Source organism: Perna viridis, chromosome 12 (assembly GCF_037379345.1).
Source record: "Perna viridis isolate PV_CMFRI_1.1 ecotype Kerala chromosome 12, ASM3737934v1, whole genome shotgun sequence".
NCBI classification, from domain to species: Eukaryota; Metazoa; Mollusca; class Bivalvia; order Mytilida; family Mytilidae; genus Perna; species Perna viridis.
In genome coordinates this window covers 29,157,415-29,170,275 of record NC_142456.1, presented here as the reverse complement: position 1 = coordinate 29,170,275, position 12,861 = coordinate 29,157,415, and the positions used below count along the sequence as shown (strand labels likewise).

General features: G+C 34.6%; 1 pseudogene; it reads left to right on the top strand.

The window, feature by feature from the left end:
• The first annotated feature begins 5,986 nt into the window (after positions 1-5,986).
• LOC148601936 (uncharacterized) lies at positions 5,987-6,977 on the top strand (annotated as a pseudogene).
• The last annotated feature ends 5,884 nt before the right edge of the window (positions 6,978-12,861 follow it).

The following is a 12,861-nucleotide window of genomic DNA, read 5'->3' as shown; positions in this document are numbered from 1 at the left end:
GCTTCATCAAGGTTCATCAAACCTTCTTGTGTACCCATCACCTGATGCGTATCCTTGTGGGGCAGTCTTGTACCTGTATCGCCCCCACGGCGTTATGAATGTAGTGAGATGTTTATCTTCTGGTCGGATTGGAACACTATAGTACCCGTTCCATGTATCAAAAACAGTTTTTTTCTTGCCTTGAGGGACTCATCGTGCTTGATAGGACGCTTACCCTACCGGTGTACCTGGTCCATGCTCCCAGTTTTTAGTGGAGTCCGAGTTGCTCATTTACTTTTGTTACTTTGTATGTATGACTTTAGTTACTTTATGTTCTTTGTTGTGAATGTCTGTTTTCCATGTCTTGTCTTTGTCCCTGGATTACATTCTTTTGATTACCGCTATAACCTTGGTTCCCTTGATTACTCTTTGATAAAACGGGATTGTGTGTGGTACATTTCTCTAATGGCGTGATCATTGAGAGCTTGAAAATCGACAGTTCTTCTCGGTTTTCCATTCTTTTTTGCATAAATAACCATACGGTGGCACCATGTAACTGGCTCGCCTACAGGAACGGGTTCGATGACACCTAACCTAACATCTTAATCGAGTTCAACTTTCACGTCATCGTGCCAGTGTAGAGGGACTGGGACAAGAGTATGACACGCGATTGGCGTTGCGTCAAGATCAATCATAAGTTTTGAAGGCGGACCTTCCATAAGTGGGAGCAATTGATGTTCACACGTATTAAATGTACCTGATTTATAGTGCTCAAGGAGACAGTATCTAAGTTTTTGGACATTTTCTTCTGTTCCTGGAAATGGAAGTTTTTCTGTAATTTGCGGCGGTGCCTGTCTTTTTTGGCAATCACATTGCGATGCGATGTTAAGTCAATTGTCGTTTACTTAAGAAGTTGGTGTTTCGTTGACGCTTCCGGAAATTTCTCCAATAGTTGGAAAATTTTGCGATATCATTCCAAGGGCGATACAGGCTTCTTTACTAAGGAAACAATTGTCTGAGCTATCATTAATGTTCTCGATTTTCACGGTCCTTTCCGGATAATCGCGCTGTAATTGCTCCAAGAATCATAATCCCTTTATTATTAGCTGCGTGCATGTTCATATTAACCGGAATGAGGTCGGTTTGTTTCAGTCCAATTTTGTAAAAGCTTGATTCCGGCAAGACAACAGCCCGTGTCTGCCATTGCAGGGATGACGACCTTTCTCTGTTGAGAAGTTACAGCGTTGAAACCTAACTAGTTATAATAATCCTCAACGAATTTAATAGTGCTGTTGATGAATAGTTGTGAATGACACTTTTCCGATGTATATGACGTTTGGGAATATAGGCGATGGGTAAGGTGTATTACCTTCTTTCCTTGTGAAACGGATGCGGAATACAGTAAATCAAATACCGCACTTTAACTTTCCTCACTATGTTTTGTCTTAACTTTTTGACGACAAACAGATTCAAAGTGGTTGTTACGGTCACAATTGTTGCAACGGTGTCCGTAGGTTGAACACTCTTTTTTCCTTATCTTAGGTGGGCATAATTCTTGCCGTGTCCTTTTTTTCCACAGAAGCCACATAAGTCGACCATATTTTCAGCTTTTTATGGTAACCTTGGTCATATTACCAATGTTCCGCCTGCCACATGTGCTTGAGGCGTTTTCTACTCCCTGAGTGTCATGAAGACGTGATGCTGAGCGTTTGCCAGATTCCTTTGCCTCGACAAATTTAAAGACGTTTTCAAGCGTCATATCCTGGATTTTATCCCCAAGAGATCTAATTGTATGTCTGGGTCACTTAGTCCACGAGTTAGTACGTCTAGTCAACATCACGATCACATCCTGGGCATGTCATTGTGAATTTACATACCCCTGCCTGACCTCGAAGTCTTGCACCAAATGATCGAACTCTCTCATCGCGATCCTGAGTCATGCCATGGAGAGCTACGCGTGCAACCATCGTATTCTCTTCTCTCACTGCTAGTGTGCGCATGGCGTAAGGACGTCTTGTTCAGGTTTATCGACACGTGAACCACCAGCAGATCTTGTGAGGTCCCGACGCAAAGATTCGTCACAACACTCAAGAAGCTGAATGACGACGTCTTTGCCTTGAATTTTAGTGGCTTCAACACTGTCTTTCCACCGAGGAAGGAATTAAGTCCAATCTTCACTAGAACCCGCTGCAGAAACAGTTGGTATTTTGACCTTTTCAACTTTTGCTGATATGTTGCCGCCAGCGTTTGCGGAGTGTACTGTTGCGTGAGCTGTGAGTAAAGCTGCAATGAAAACGGCGTCGAGATCGGGAGTCTCATACTCGCACTGAACTACAGGCATGTTTATAGCTGAAAGTGTTCTGTAAGTAAGTCCTCAGGTGTTGTAATAAGATATCTCCATCATAAATGAGTATAACACTGTTTTCTCATATCTTTATATTGACATCAGAAATGATGGAGATCTTAAACAATACAAAAGCGAATTAACAATAATCATACGGACATTCCTCCACTTATTACCTGTCTAATGGCCACCATCGCGCCGAGAAGGTGGTAGTGCTTTGAAAGGAATCCTCTACTTGGAGCACCTTTATTAACCAATGTCATGTCAGATAAACTACCAAAAAAGTACTAAATAATGTAGAATTGAGTAATTTATGTACTAGTATTTTTAATGTGGCCTATATTTAAGGACTGTTTCTGAATAGATTTTACAAAGCCAAAAGATATCTACCTAAATATGTTTTTATTTGGATAGGCAAAAGATGACCAACACAACAGTTGTTGCCATTGTAGTCGACAGAATTTATTGATTGAGACAATTAGTGCCTGTATCAGTAAAAAATACTGTGGATGATCATAACGGTCATTATTTTATCTAGTAGTGATAAAAATGGACAGTTGAAGACGACAGTCACCAATGTTGATTGATAAAGATAAAGATAAGCACAAGATGGTTACTTCTGAGATGCTGTAGTGTCCCTTATTTGCGGGTCTTTCGAAAGGCGAAATCAAAATTTAGTATGTAAGCAGGTGGAATCAAAATAGAGAAGACGCCGCTATTCGGGAGGGATACAAGACATTGAGGTGACAATACATCTCGCTTCAATCCAATTAAAAGTAAGAAAAATATAAAATCCATAAACCCATAATATGTATTAATGCGTGCTTCAGTGAAGAACATCCAGTTTTATTCTAATGCAATTGAAATATTAAACAACACTTTTTTTATGTGCAAAATGATTCAAGAAACAGGGTTAAAATTAGACTTCAAAAAAATTATTAAATTTATGCAAGAAATTCACTTGAACAATTTGCCTGTATGGCTTCATATCACACTTTTGACCAATACATTATACTTTGTAACCACTACATGCATTAAGTAGTTTTCAATCTTGTTTTAAGTTTGATGAAGGAATACTTGTGTAATGCATGTTTAATCTAAATGTTGTCTACAAATCAACTTTCGTTTATTTATTGTTCAGCAGATGCTTTATTAAACATGTGTTTGTTCTTTTGTTTGTTTGTGCTTGTGGGGTGAAAGAACACTATTATCCAATCGGATTTGGTTGTACATTTACAAAAGTACTTTTCTCCAAAATGACCATAGAGGTAATCTCCTATGAAATTTTGACGACTTTGCCAACGTGCAACACGTTGAAGAAGTAAGTTTACGATAAAGTCTCCTTCACTTAAATAAATGATAATATTAAATATGCACATTCATCACAATTGCCCATCGGAATGCCCACTGTCTGTTGTAATGATATAATGATGCGTGTACTAGAAAAGATTGCATGAATATAAGGAATAAATATATACTGAGTAATTGCAAAAGTAACGTATTTACATGAAAGACATATACAAACACAGTAACTACACTGTAATCATCAAAAAGTAACGTATCTACATGAATGATATATACAAACACAGCAACTACAGTGTAATCATCAAAAAGTAATTTATCTACATGAATGGTATATACAAACACAGTAACTTCAATGTGATCATCATCGAAAAGTAACGTATCTACTTCAATTCAATATATGAATATTAAATTAACTTATTTGATTTTATTCAATTTTACAATATCGTTTATACAATTATATCTTAAAAGAAAATTACTAGAGCAATCCACGTTTTACCTAACTTAATTTTACAACATTGACTTCCGAGGTCCGTTCGTTTCGTTATTTAAGCAAGGCATATACGTAATGCACAAGATATGATGGCGTGGTAAATTGTTATAAATAGAACATTTTTTTAAAACCTGTTCATCTTAAATTTGTTAGTTGACAGGACAACATTAAAAGGATTCACATACAAGACAAGTACATTTAACTATTTAGTTTTTTCTTTAGTATTTTACTTAAAATCTTTTGATTTTGCAAAAGTTAAGCACTGAAAAGGTTTTATAGGAGCTGATTATGTACATTATCAGGTTTCAAAAGAAATTTGAATTTAACTGTCATTTTCATGTATTTTATTACAATAATTTTAATTGCTGGTTGATCGAATTATATGTTTCTATTGGTTTCCTTCTGCTTTTGAAATTTAACCTTGGATATTGTTGCAGATGCAAATGGCGGACAACGTACACGTGTACGTCTCTTACTGAACACGAGGTAGACTCCGTCTTCAACTTGGGCATACAATACTTATAAATGTTTATTTCTTTGTGAAAAGACCTTGAATTTGTTAGACAAGGAAGGAAGCGCGTGTATGCCATAAGCACGAGGTGTACCACTGATTGCATTAATATATATAAATGTGTGTGTGTGTGTGTGTGTGTGTATAAATGCTTTTGGTATCGTTACACTTACTATTCACAGCAAATGTTACTGTTATAAATAATTTTATGCATAGAGTTCATATTTTGTGCACCTAATATAACTGATATGCCTATGCTAATGCATTTTACAAAGGAACTTGATATTTTTGTTCCCAAATCCTTAAAAGATAAGATATGGAGTATTGAATATTTAGACTTATCAATGTTACTGAGACAAAAATTTAATCTCCCTAATGAACCCAAAAATAGTATTGCAGTTGATAATGGGAGGCTAATTGTACAATCAGTAAATAAACCAAGCAAAATAAGGCATATTGCAAGTATTGAGATTTGGACTGATGTTTTTTTTTATGCAGGTATTTTGATTGAAAAACATCCCCTGGAAGCATGATATTTGTTTATGTACATGTCCATTATTAGAGGTGCAACATCCGATGCTACTTTTGATAGAGTGCATCTGTATATGTATAAGTGACAGCGAATAGCACTTAACCCTTTGCGTTCATGGTCACAAATTGACGGGGTGTTATGGCTAAGATTTGTTGCTAAAGGGGTATCGGTTGTACATATTAAAAATTCAGTTGGATCTTAACCTAAACAATGCTTTGATTTCAACTTTAAGAGAGGTTGTTTTAGAGTTAAATGCATATATCGTCATTCGTGCATTAATTGTACAGGAGTGCACCCTGCTGTGTTGTTTGAAGGGTTTAATCAAGGTTTTAAAATAAATTATCATGGTCCTAGATTAGCTTTAGATACAAAAAATTAAAGTCTGTTTTACTGAATCCAACAGCTGCAATTGATAAATTTGAAACAGAAATAAAGTTAGGCAGAATTGCAGGACCCTTCGATAGGCGACCGATTTCGAATTTGAGGTGTTCTCCAATAGGTAATATACCAAAGAAAACAGGTGGATTTCGTTTAATTACTCATTTATCATACCCCCGTTAAATAGTGTCAATGAATATATAGATGAAAAATATACAACTGTGCATTATTCGTCTTTTGATAATGCAGTTTCAATTGTTTGGCAATTAAGAAAAGGGGCATTAATTGGGGAAAAAATATCAAATTTGCTTTAAGACTGTTACCAATATATCCGGGTGATTTTGACGTGTTGGGTTTCAAAATTGGCAATAATTATTATATTTGATAAGTGTCTGCCTATGGGATGCTCGATTTCTTGTTTGACATTTGAAAAATTTTCCTTATTGGATGGTTAGCTTTGAAAGTCACTCTAATATTTTAGATCACTATCTTGATGATTTCTTTTTTGCTGGAAAGTCTGATTCTGAGGATTGTAAAAACAAATTAATGAATCAATTTGATGCAGTATGGGGGTACCTATTGCACAGGAAAAAACAGTTGGCCCAGTTATAAATTTGGAATATTTAGGTTTGACCATTGACACTGAAAATCTTTTAGTTAAAATTCCTGATGGCAAAATCAAGGAGTTACTATCGCAAATAAATTTGGTTGCATTTTCGAAAAAAAGTTACTTTAAAACAGCTGCAATCTCTATGTGATATTTTGGCATTTTGCATAAAGATTTCGCCAGCAGGTAGAGCATTTAGTAGAAGATTATACATGGCAACTAGTAAAGCCTTAAAACCTCATCATTTTATTAGAGATACTAAGGAAATGTTTGAAGACCTTATGGTATGGAAATATTTTCTTAAAGCATTAAATGGTATTTCCTATATGTTGGATGAGATTTGGTCATCTGCTGCTGACTTACAACTTTTTACTGATAGTGCAGGGGGGCAAGGAGGCAGGATGTGGTATATACTTTATGGGTAAATGGGCATATCTGCGATGGCCCTCGGTATGGTCTGATACAGATATTTTGAGTGATATCACTTTTCTTGAAATTATACCAATAGCCTTAACTATTTATTTGTGGAACAAATTTTTTCATAAGAAGAAAATACTTTTTCATGTAGATAATTTAGCTGTGGTGTCAATTTTGAATAACAAAACCTAAAAAAATGAGCGGGTACTCAAATTTCTAAGATTTATTGTTTACTGGACACTTGTTGGTAATTTTCACATAAAATCATCTCACATCGAGTCTTCAAAAAATGTATTAGCTGATGAATTATCTCGGGGTCAATTTCAGACATTCAAGAGATTAGCACCACAGGCGGATTCATCACCAATAGAAGTACCATTGGAGTTCTTGACCCTTTTAGAATATATGTTATAAAGTTAATATATAATTCAATTTCTGACAATACTTGGAAGCTTTATCAAAATGGTCAAATGATGTTTGAAAAGTTTAGATTTGATTTTCAAATGACAAAGATTTGGCCACCTCCTATTTATGATATTACAAATTTTATTGCTTTTTTAGAGATTAACAATTATGCACCTTCAACAGCTAAATCGTATATATCGGCGATCAGTTCCAAATAAAAATTGAAGGTATGAATGACCTTATAAAGTCATTCATTATTCAAAAATGCTTTCGGGTATGCAAAGAATGCGTACAAAAATAGATTCGCGTATGCCATTAACATTTGAAATGCTCCAACAAGTTATATATGCTTTATCGAAGACTTGTTTTTCAACCTATGAAACGTTGTTTTCTTCCAGTTTTTCTTTAAGGCATGTTAACAATTTGCTGAATCACCTTTTTCTGAGAGACATATGTTACACATAGATAATGTGTCATTCAATTTAAAAGAAAATACTGTTTATTTGTTTTTACCTTCATCAAAAACTGACCAACTTGGGTTGAAAATTAAATTAGTTATTCCTAGTTTTTCAGGAGTCCTGTAGAAAACTTAAAACGTTATTTAAAGGCTAGACCTATTGGCAAGGGTCCACTGTTTATTCATTTGAATGGTAAAACACTTACTCGTTGTCAAGTATCGGTTATGTTACAGATATCTTTAAGGTATTTAAATTATGATGAAAGGGAATACAATACTCATTCATTTCGCATTGGTGCGGCAACTTCTTTTGCATTGATTGGAAAATCTGATGATGATATTAAAAAAATGGGAAAATGGAAGTCTGACACTTACTTGAATTATATAATGATGCATCATTTGAATTTGAGTTAATATTGAGAAACAATTTTCAGGACAACAACCTATTTGGATAATTGGTTCTTCGATTGTTGCAAAGGCAGAGCATCACTCAGATAAGAGAGCCACGGGGCTCCACATTGGTCTAGAAAACCATGGTTTTAAAATAGTTTGGGTTGGCACACCAGGATTACACTGGATTTCAGTTGTACCATTACTTAAAACGACAATACAATGTTGTGGTATACATAGGGCACATGTTATACACTGTGGTGGTAATGGTATAGGTTATTTTTCAATAAGGGTACTGCTTAAGCATATTAAATTTGCTTTGTTCACTATCAATAAGATGTTATACCTAATTGTTCTTTGATTTTTTTCAAGCATTTTGCCACGAAGTTCATGGCGTCATTCTAAAAATAATAACGCCATGGAAAGAGCTAAAAAGCAAATAACTTAGTTACTTATTAAATAATTGTTGCTATTTTATTAAGCATCTAGATTTAGAGGATGGTCATAAAGCATTATATGACAAAGATGGAGTACATTTGTCTTTCTTGGGGAATGATATTTTTATCAATGCAATTCAAAGTGGTTAAGAACAATTTTTGTTACATTCAAAAAATAGATTGTATCCTATGTAATTTCATGTTACATATTGTATATTTTCTCGTTTTTGTTTTTGTTTTGTATTTGTTTTTTGTTTTTTTTTATTATTTCTGTTTTTGTTTTTTGTTGGTTTTTTTGGCTGTTTAATTTTACCATTGATAAATTATTGGCGGATTATCATAATGTCAAAGATTAACATGATGATAATATGGCGGAATTTATCGGTTTGGCTTTACTGCTATGGACTAAACCCAGAAGCAGAGACTTTATTCATCGAATGGCATACCCTTCGGTATGTTTTGTCAACTGTTTTGTTGGCCAGTTTGTTTTTATATCATCTCTATTAAAAGCTATGACAAATTAACAGCCAAATACTGAATTGTTTTTGTTTTTTACAAAAGTTTAATAGAGTAACATCAACTTTTAACAGTTTATACAGTTTATTGTTTAACACATTATACCGTTTATTGCTTATCACATTAGTTGACATTAGTTTTGGTTTCACACATGCGCTTTAGCTCTTACACAAACACACACTCTTAATTATCCTTACATATATATACAATAATTCAATTTAATATATGAATATTAAATTAATTTATTGTATTTTATTCAATTTTACAATATCGTTTATTCAATTATGTCTTTAAAGAAAATTACTAGAGCAATCCACGTTTTACATTATACAAACCTAATTATATCTCTAAGGAATAGTAATAGAGCCAATCCACGTTTTACATAACTTAATTTTACAACATTGACTTCCGAGGTTCGTTCGTTTCGTTATTTAAGCAAGGCATACACATAATGCACAAGATATGGTGGCGTGGTAAAGTGTTATAAATAGAACATTATTTTAAAATCTGTCCATCTTACATTTGTTAATTGAAAGGACGACGTTAAACCCACCCACCATGATACCCCTTTTTAAATGTTTAATTTTTTTTCCTTCTGCTTTGCTTTGATTTATTCTTTCAGAAACTGAAATCATCATAGCTAAAAGTACCATGAGAATAGAGATGTATGGCGGAATTTATCGATTTGGCTTTACTGCAATGGACTAAACCAGCAGCAGAGACTTTATTCATGGAATGGCATACCCTTCGATATGTTTTGTCAACTGTTTCGTTGGCCAATTTGTTTTTATATCTCTATTAAAAGCTATGACAAATTAACAGCCAAATACTGAATTGTTTTTTGTAGTTTTTTACAAAAGTTTACTAGAGTAACATCTACTCTTAACAGTTTATGCAATTTATTGTGTATCACATCAGTTGACATTAGTGTTGGTTTCACACATGTGCTCTAGCTCTTACACAAACACACACTCTTAATTATCCATACATATATATATACAATAAATGAATGGTATATACAAACACAGTAACTACAATGTAATCATCAAAAAGTAAAGTATCAACATGAAAGACAACAGAACAGCCTCATACAAAGGTTTTCTAAGTTTAATCAGAGATCTAGCATTCACCACATCAAAACGATTACCCATTAATCTCGAAGTACTGTTATGCATTACCGTCAATAAAAGGTCCACCCTTTCAACACTTTATAAATAAAGAAAATGGAATCCTATGGAACGCCTTAACTGTCTGATGAGATACACATTTGTTTAAGTGTTGTCGATTTTATATAACTTGCTGTGGTTTTATAATTACATGTGGTCATTTTGTATTTACGTTATGTAGGAACATTTTTACATTATGTCGTTTTGTCTGTACGTTCTGCCATTTCGTCTTTACGTTCTATAATTTTGTCTTAACGTTCTGTCGTTTTATAATTACGTTATGTCAACATGTATTTACGTTATGTGGATTTATCTTTACGTGCAGTGGTTTTCTTATTGAAGTCTGTCTGCTTCTTATTCATGACTAATGCTTGAATACTCATGACTTATGTATAAACACGTATCTTATCAATGAATTAGTTATAAAAGCCAGAATATTATAAAATTTAGGAATTCGAAAATGAAGATTTTCATTATCCTAGGATGCTATAAACGCAGTTTGTAAGTAGTAACCTTAAATTTAACAACACAATGAAGGTTAATATTGTACTAGGAATTGCGTGCATTGTACATGCAGTTTAGAAGGATTTTAACACCAAAAACAAAGGTTCACAACGTTATTACTGCTATAAAGACAGATATTTCTGTTGGAAGAACAACTTCTACATGTACATTCGTCCTTGCATTGTACAGCTATCGGTCGAATTTTATGGTCAACATACTATGCAGTCTATGACTGTTATTATCTTCATGTCATGTTTCTTTGTCTGTTTCCTTTCTTTAGCAAAACACGAAGAACAAACTTATGTTCAACCCCGTTGTTTGTTGTAGTATTCTGTGTGTATTTTGAAAAGTAACCTTGTGTTGTATTGTTTGTTTTCCGTGTTTTGTTCTGTGAACTTAAAGGTCACCAATAAAGCTGCTGTTTTAGACACTGTGAAGTCAGCCTTATATCTTGACCTACACTTAGCAATCGATGGTAAAGGAAAACCATTGACCATACTTTACGACAAACTAGAAGACTTTTCATTCAGAATTGTCAACTTTCCTTTCATCTGTGGCAACATCCCTTCGGCTCCTGCGTATGGAGTGTTCATATCACAACTCATACGTTATGCCAGAGCTTGCCGAAACTACGCAGACTTTTTGTATCGCGCTAGAACTCTAACAAATAGGCTTCTGGAACAGGGTTATGTTGCTACATGATTGAAGTCATCACTACAGAAGTTTTATGGTCGTCATCATGAACTCGTGGATCGTTAAGGTGCATCCATCTGCACCTTGAAAACGGGTCATAGTTTTCCTTTCCTCGTTTGTCTAACCCGTACTTGACTTTTTATGAGCAACTCGGCAGGTGTTTCTAGAAAAGCAGAGAACGCTTACCCTATCGGTGCACCTGGTCCATGCTCCTAGTTTTTAGTGGAGTCCGAGTTGCTCATTTGCTTTTGTTACTTTGTATGTATGATTTTAGTTACTTTATGTTCTTTATTGTGTATTTCTGTTTTCCATGTCTGGTCTTTGTCCGTCCCCGGATTGCATTCTTTTGATTACTGCTATAACCTTGGTTCCCTTGATTACTCTTCCGCTAAAACTTGGTTCCCTTGATATGATCGCGTAGTCTAGCGTAATTGTGATGACCCAGAGTTTTTTCAATTTCCCGGAACCAGATTAAAACAACTGGCAATGTCTATATATAGATATCGGGGTTCTGATAATATATATGTCCTATATATAGTCAATTAGTTGTAACGAGCTTTTGTGTTTGAATCGGAAACTTGGTAATTTTACATAAATTCAAGGCTAACCGATCATTTCAACTTTTACTGTAAACTTCCCGTGTTCAACCGTTCTTATGCAAGAAAAAAGCACACATAGGCATATGTATGATATATTTAAAAGAGGTACGTTATAGCGATCTTTGGGTCGCTTATGATATTGGCCAGGGAACCACACTAGGAACCAAATTAAACAACTGGCAATGAATATTCACACATGTAGATATCGGGGCCGTGCTAATGTATAAGACCTATATAGTCTTGTAACGAGACCCTCTGCCTGAATCGGGAACTGGGTAATGTTCAATGCGAACCGATCATTTCATGTAAACTTCCTGTTCTCATACGATCAAGAAACACACGTAGGTTACAACATACGTGTATGATATTGAAGAGGTACATTTTTATCTCGTACACGTATGAAGCTAGAACAATGACGCTATGTAGGTAAACGGCAAAGATCTGCAACATTACCTGGAGTATAAATATATAATTATGCAAATCATGTGCGAATACAAAGTGCTGATATTACGAGTGCAAGAAGTAGCTGTTATTAGCGACTTGAAAATAGACACAACCCCCCCCCCCCCACAAAAAAAAAAACAAAAAACAAAAACAAAAACAAAAACAACAACAACAAAAAAGTACTATCTTTAAAAAATGATAGCCGACGCAGTAAACATTTCTTTTTATTTCAAAGTTTCTATATTTCTTTCAAGAAAATAGCACATGGCACGCAATTACAAATTTTCGAAACATTTTTTCGAACGCCACTAATTAAGTTATCAGTATTTAGCCAATCGGGAAACAGAATTGCGATCTGGTGACCTGCGTTTCCACAGAAGAGCGTCCTTATGGTCAAAGGGTAAAAAGCGAAAATGTACCTACTGCATCGGAAAAAAAAACGTCAAAAAGGGGCAATAACTCCAACATCGCTAAAAAGATCTAAACGAAAATTTGACCACAGATAGATCTCATCATGCTGAACACTTTCTTTCTACGTCAGAAATTGGCTTAACTAATGGTTTTGGAGATATATGCTAAAAACTACTGTCTGACGCCTATGTTCTGCAGATAACTTTATGACAATTTGTGGAAATAAAGCTATATTGAGACACTTAAACAAGCAAATCCAACATTTTTTTCCTGTAA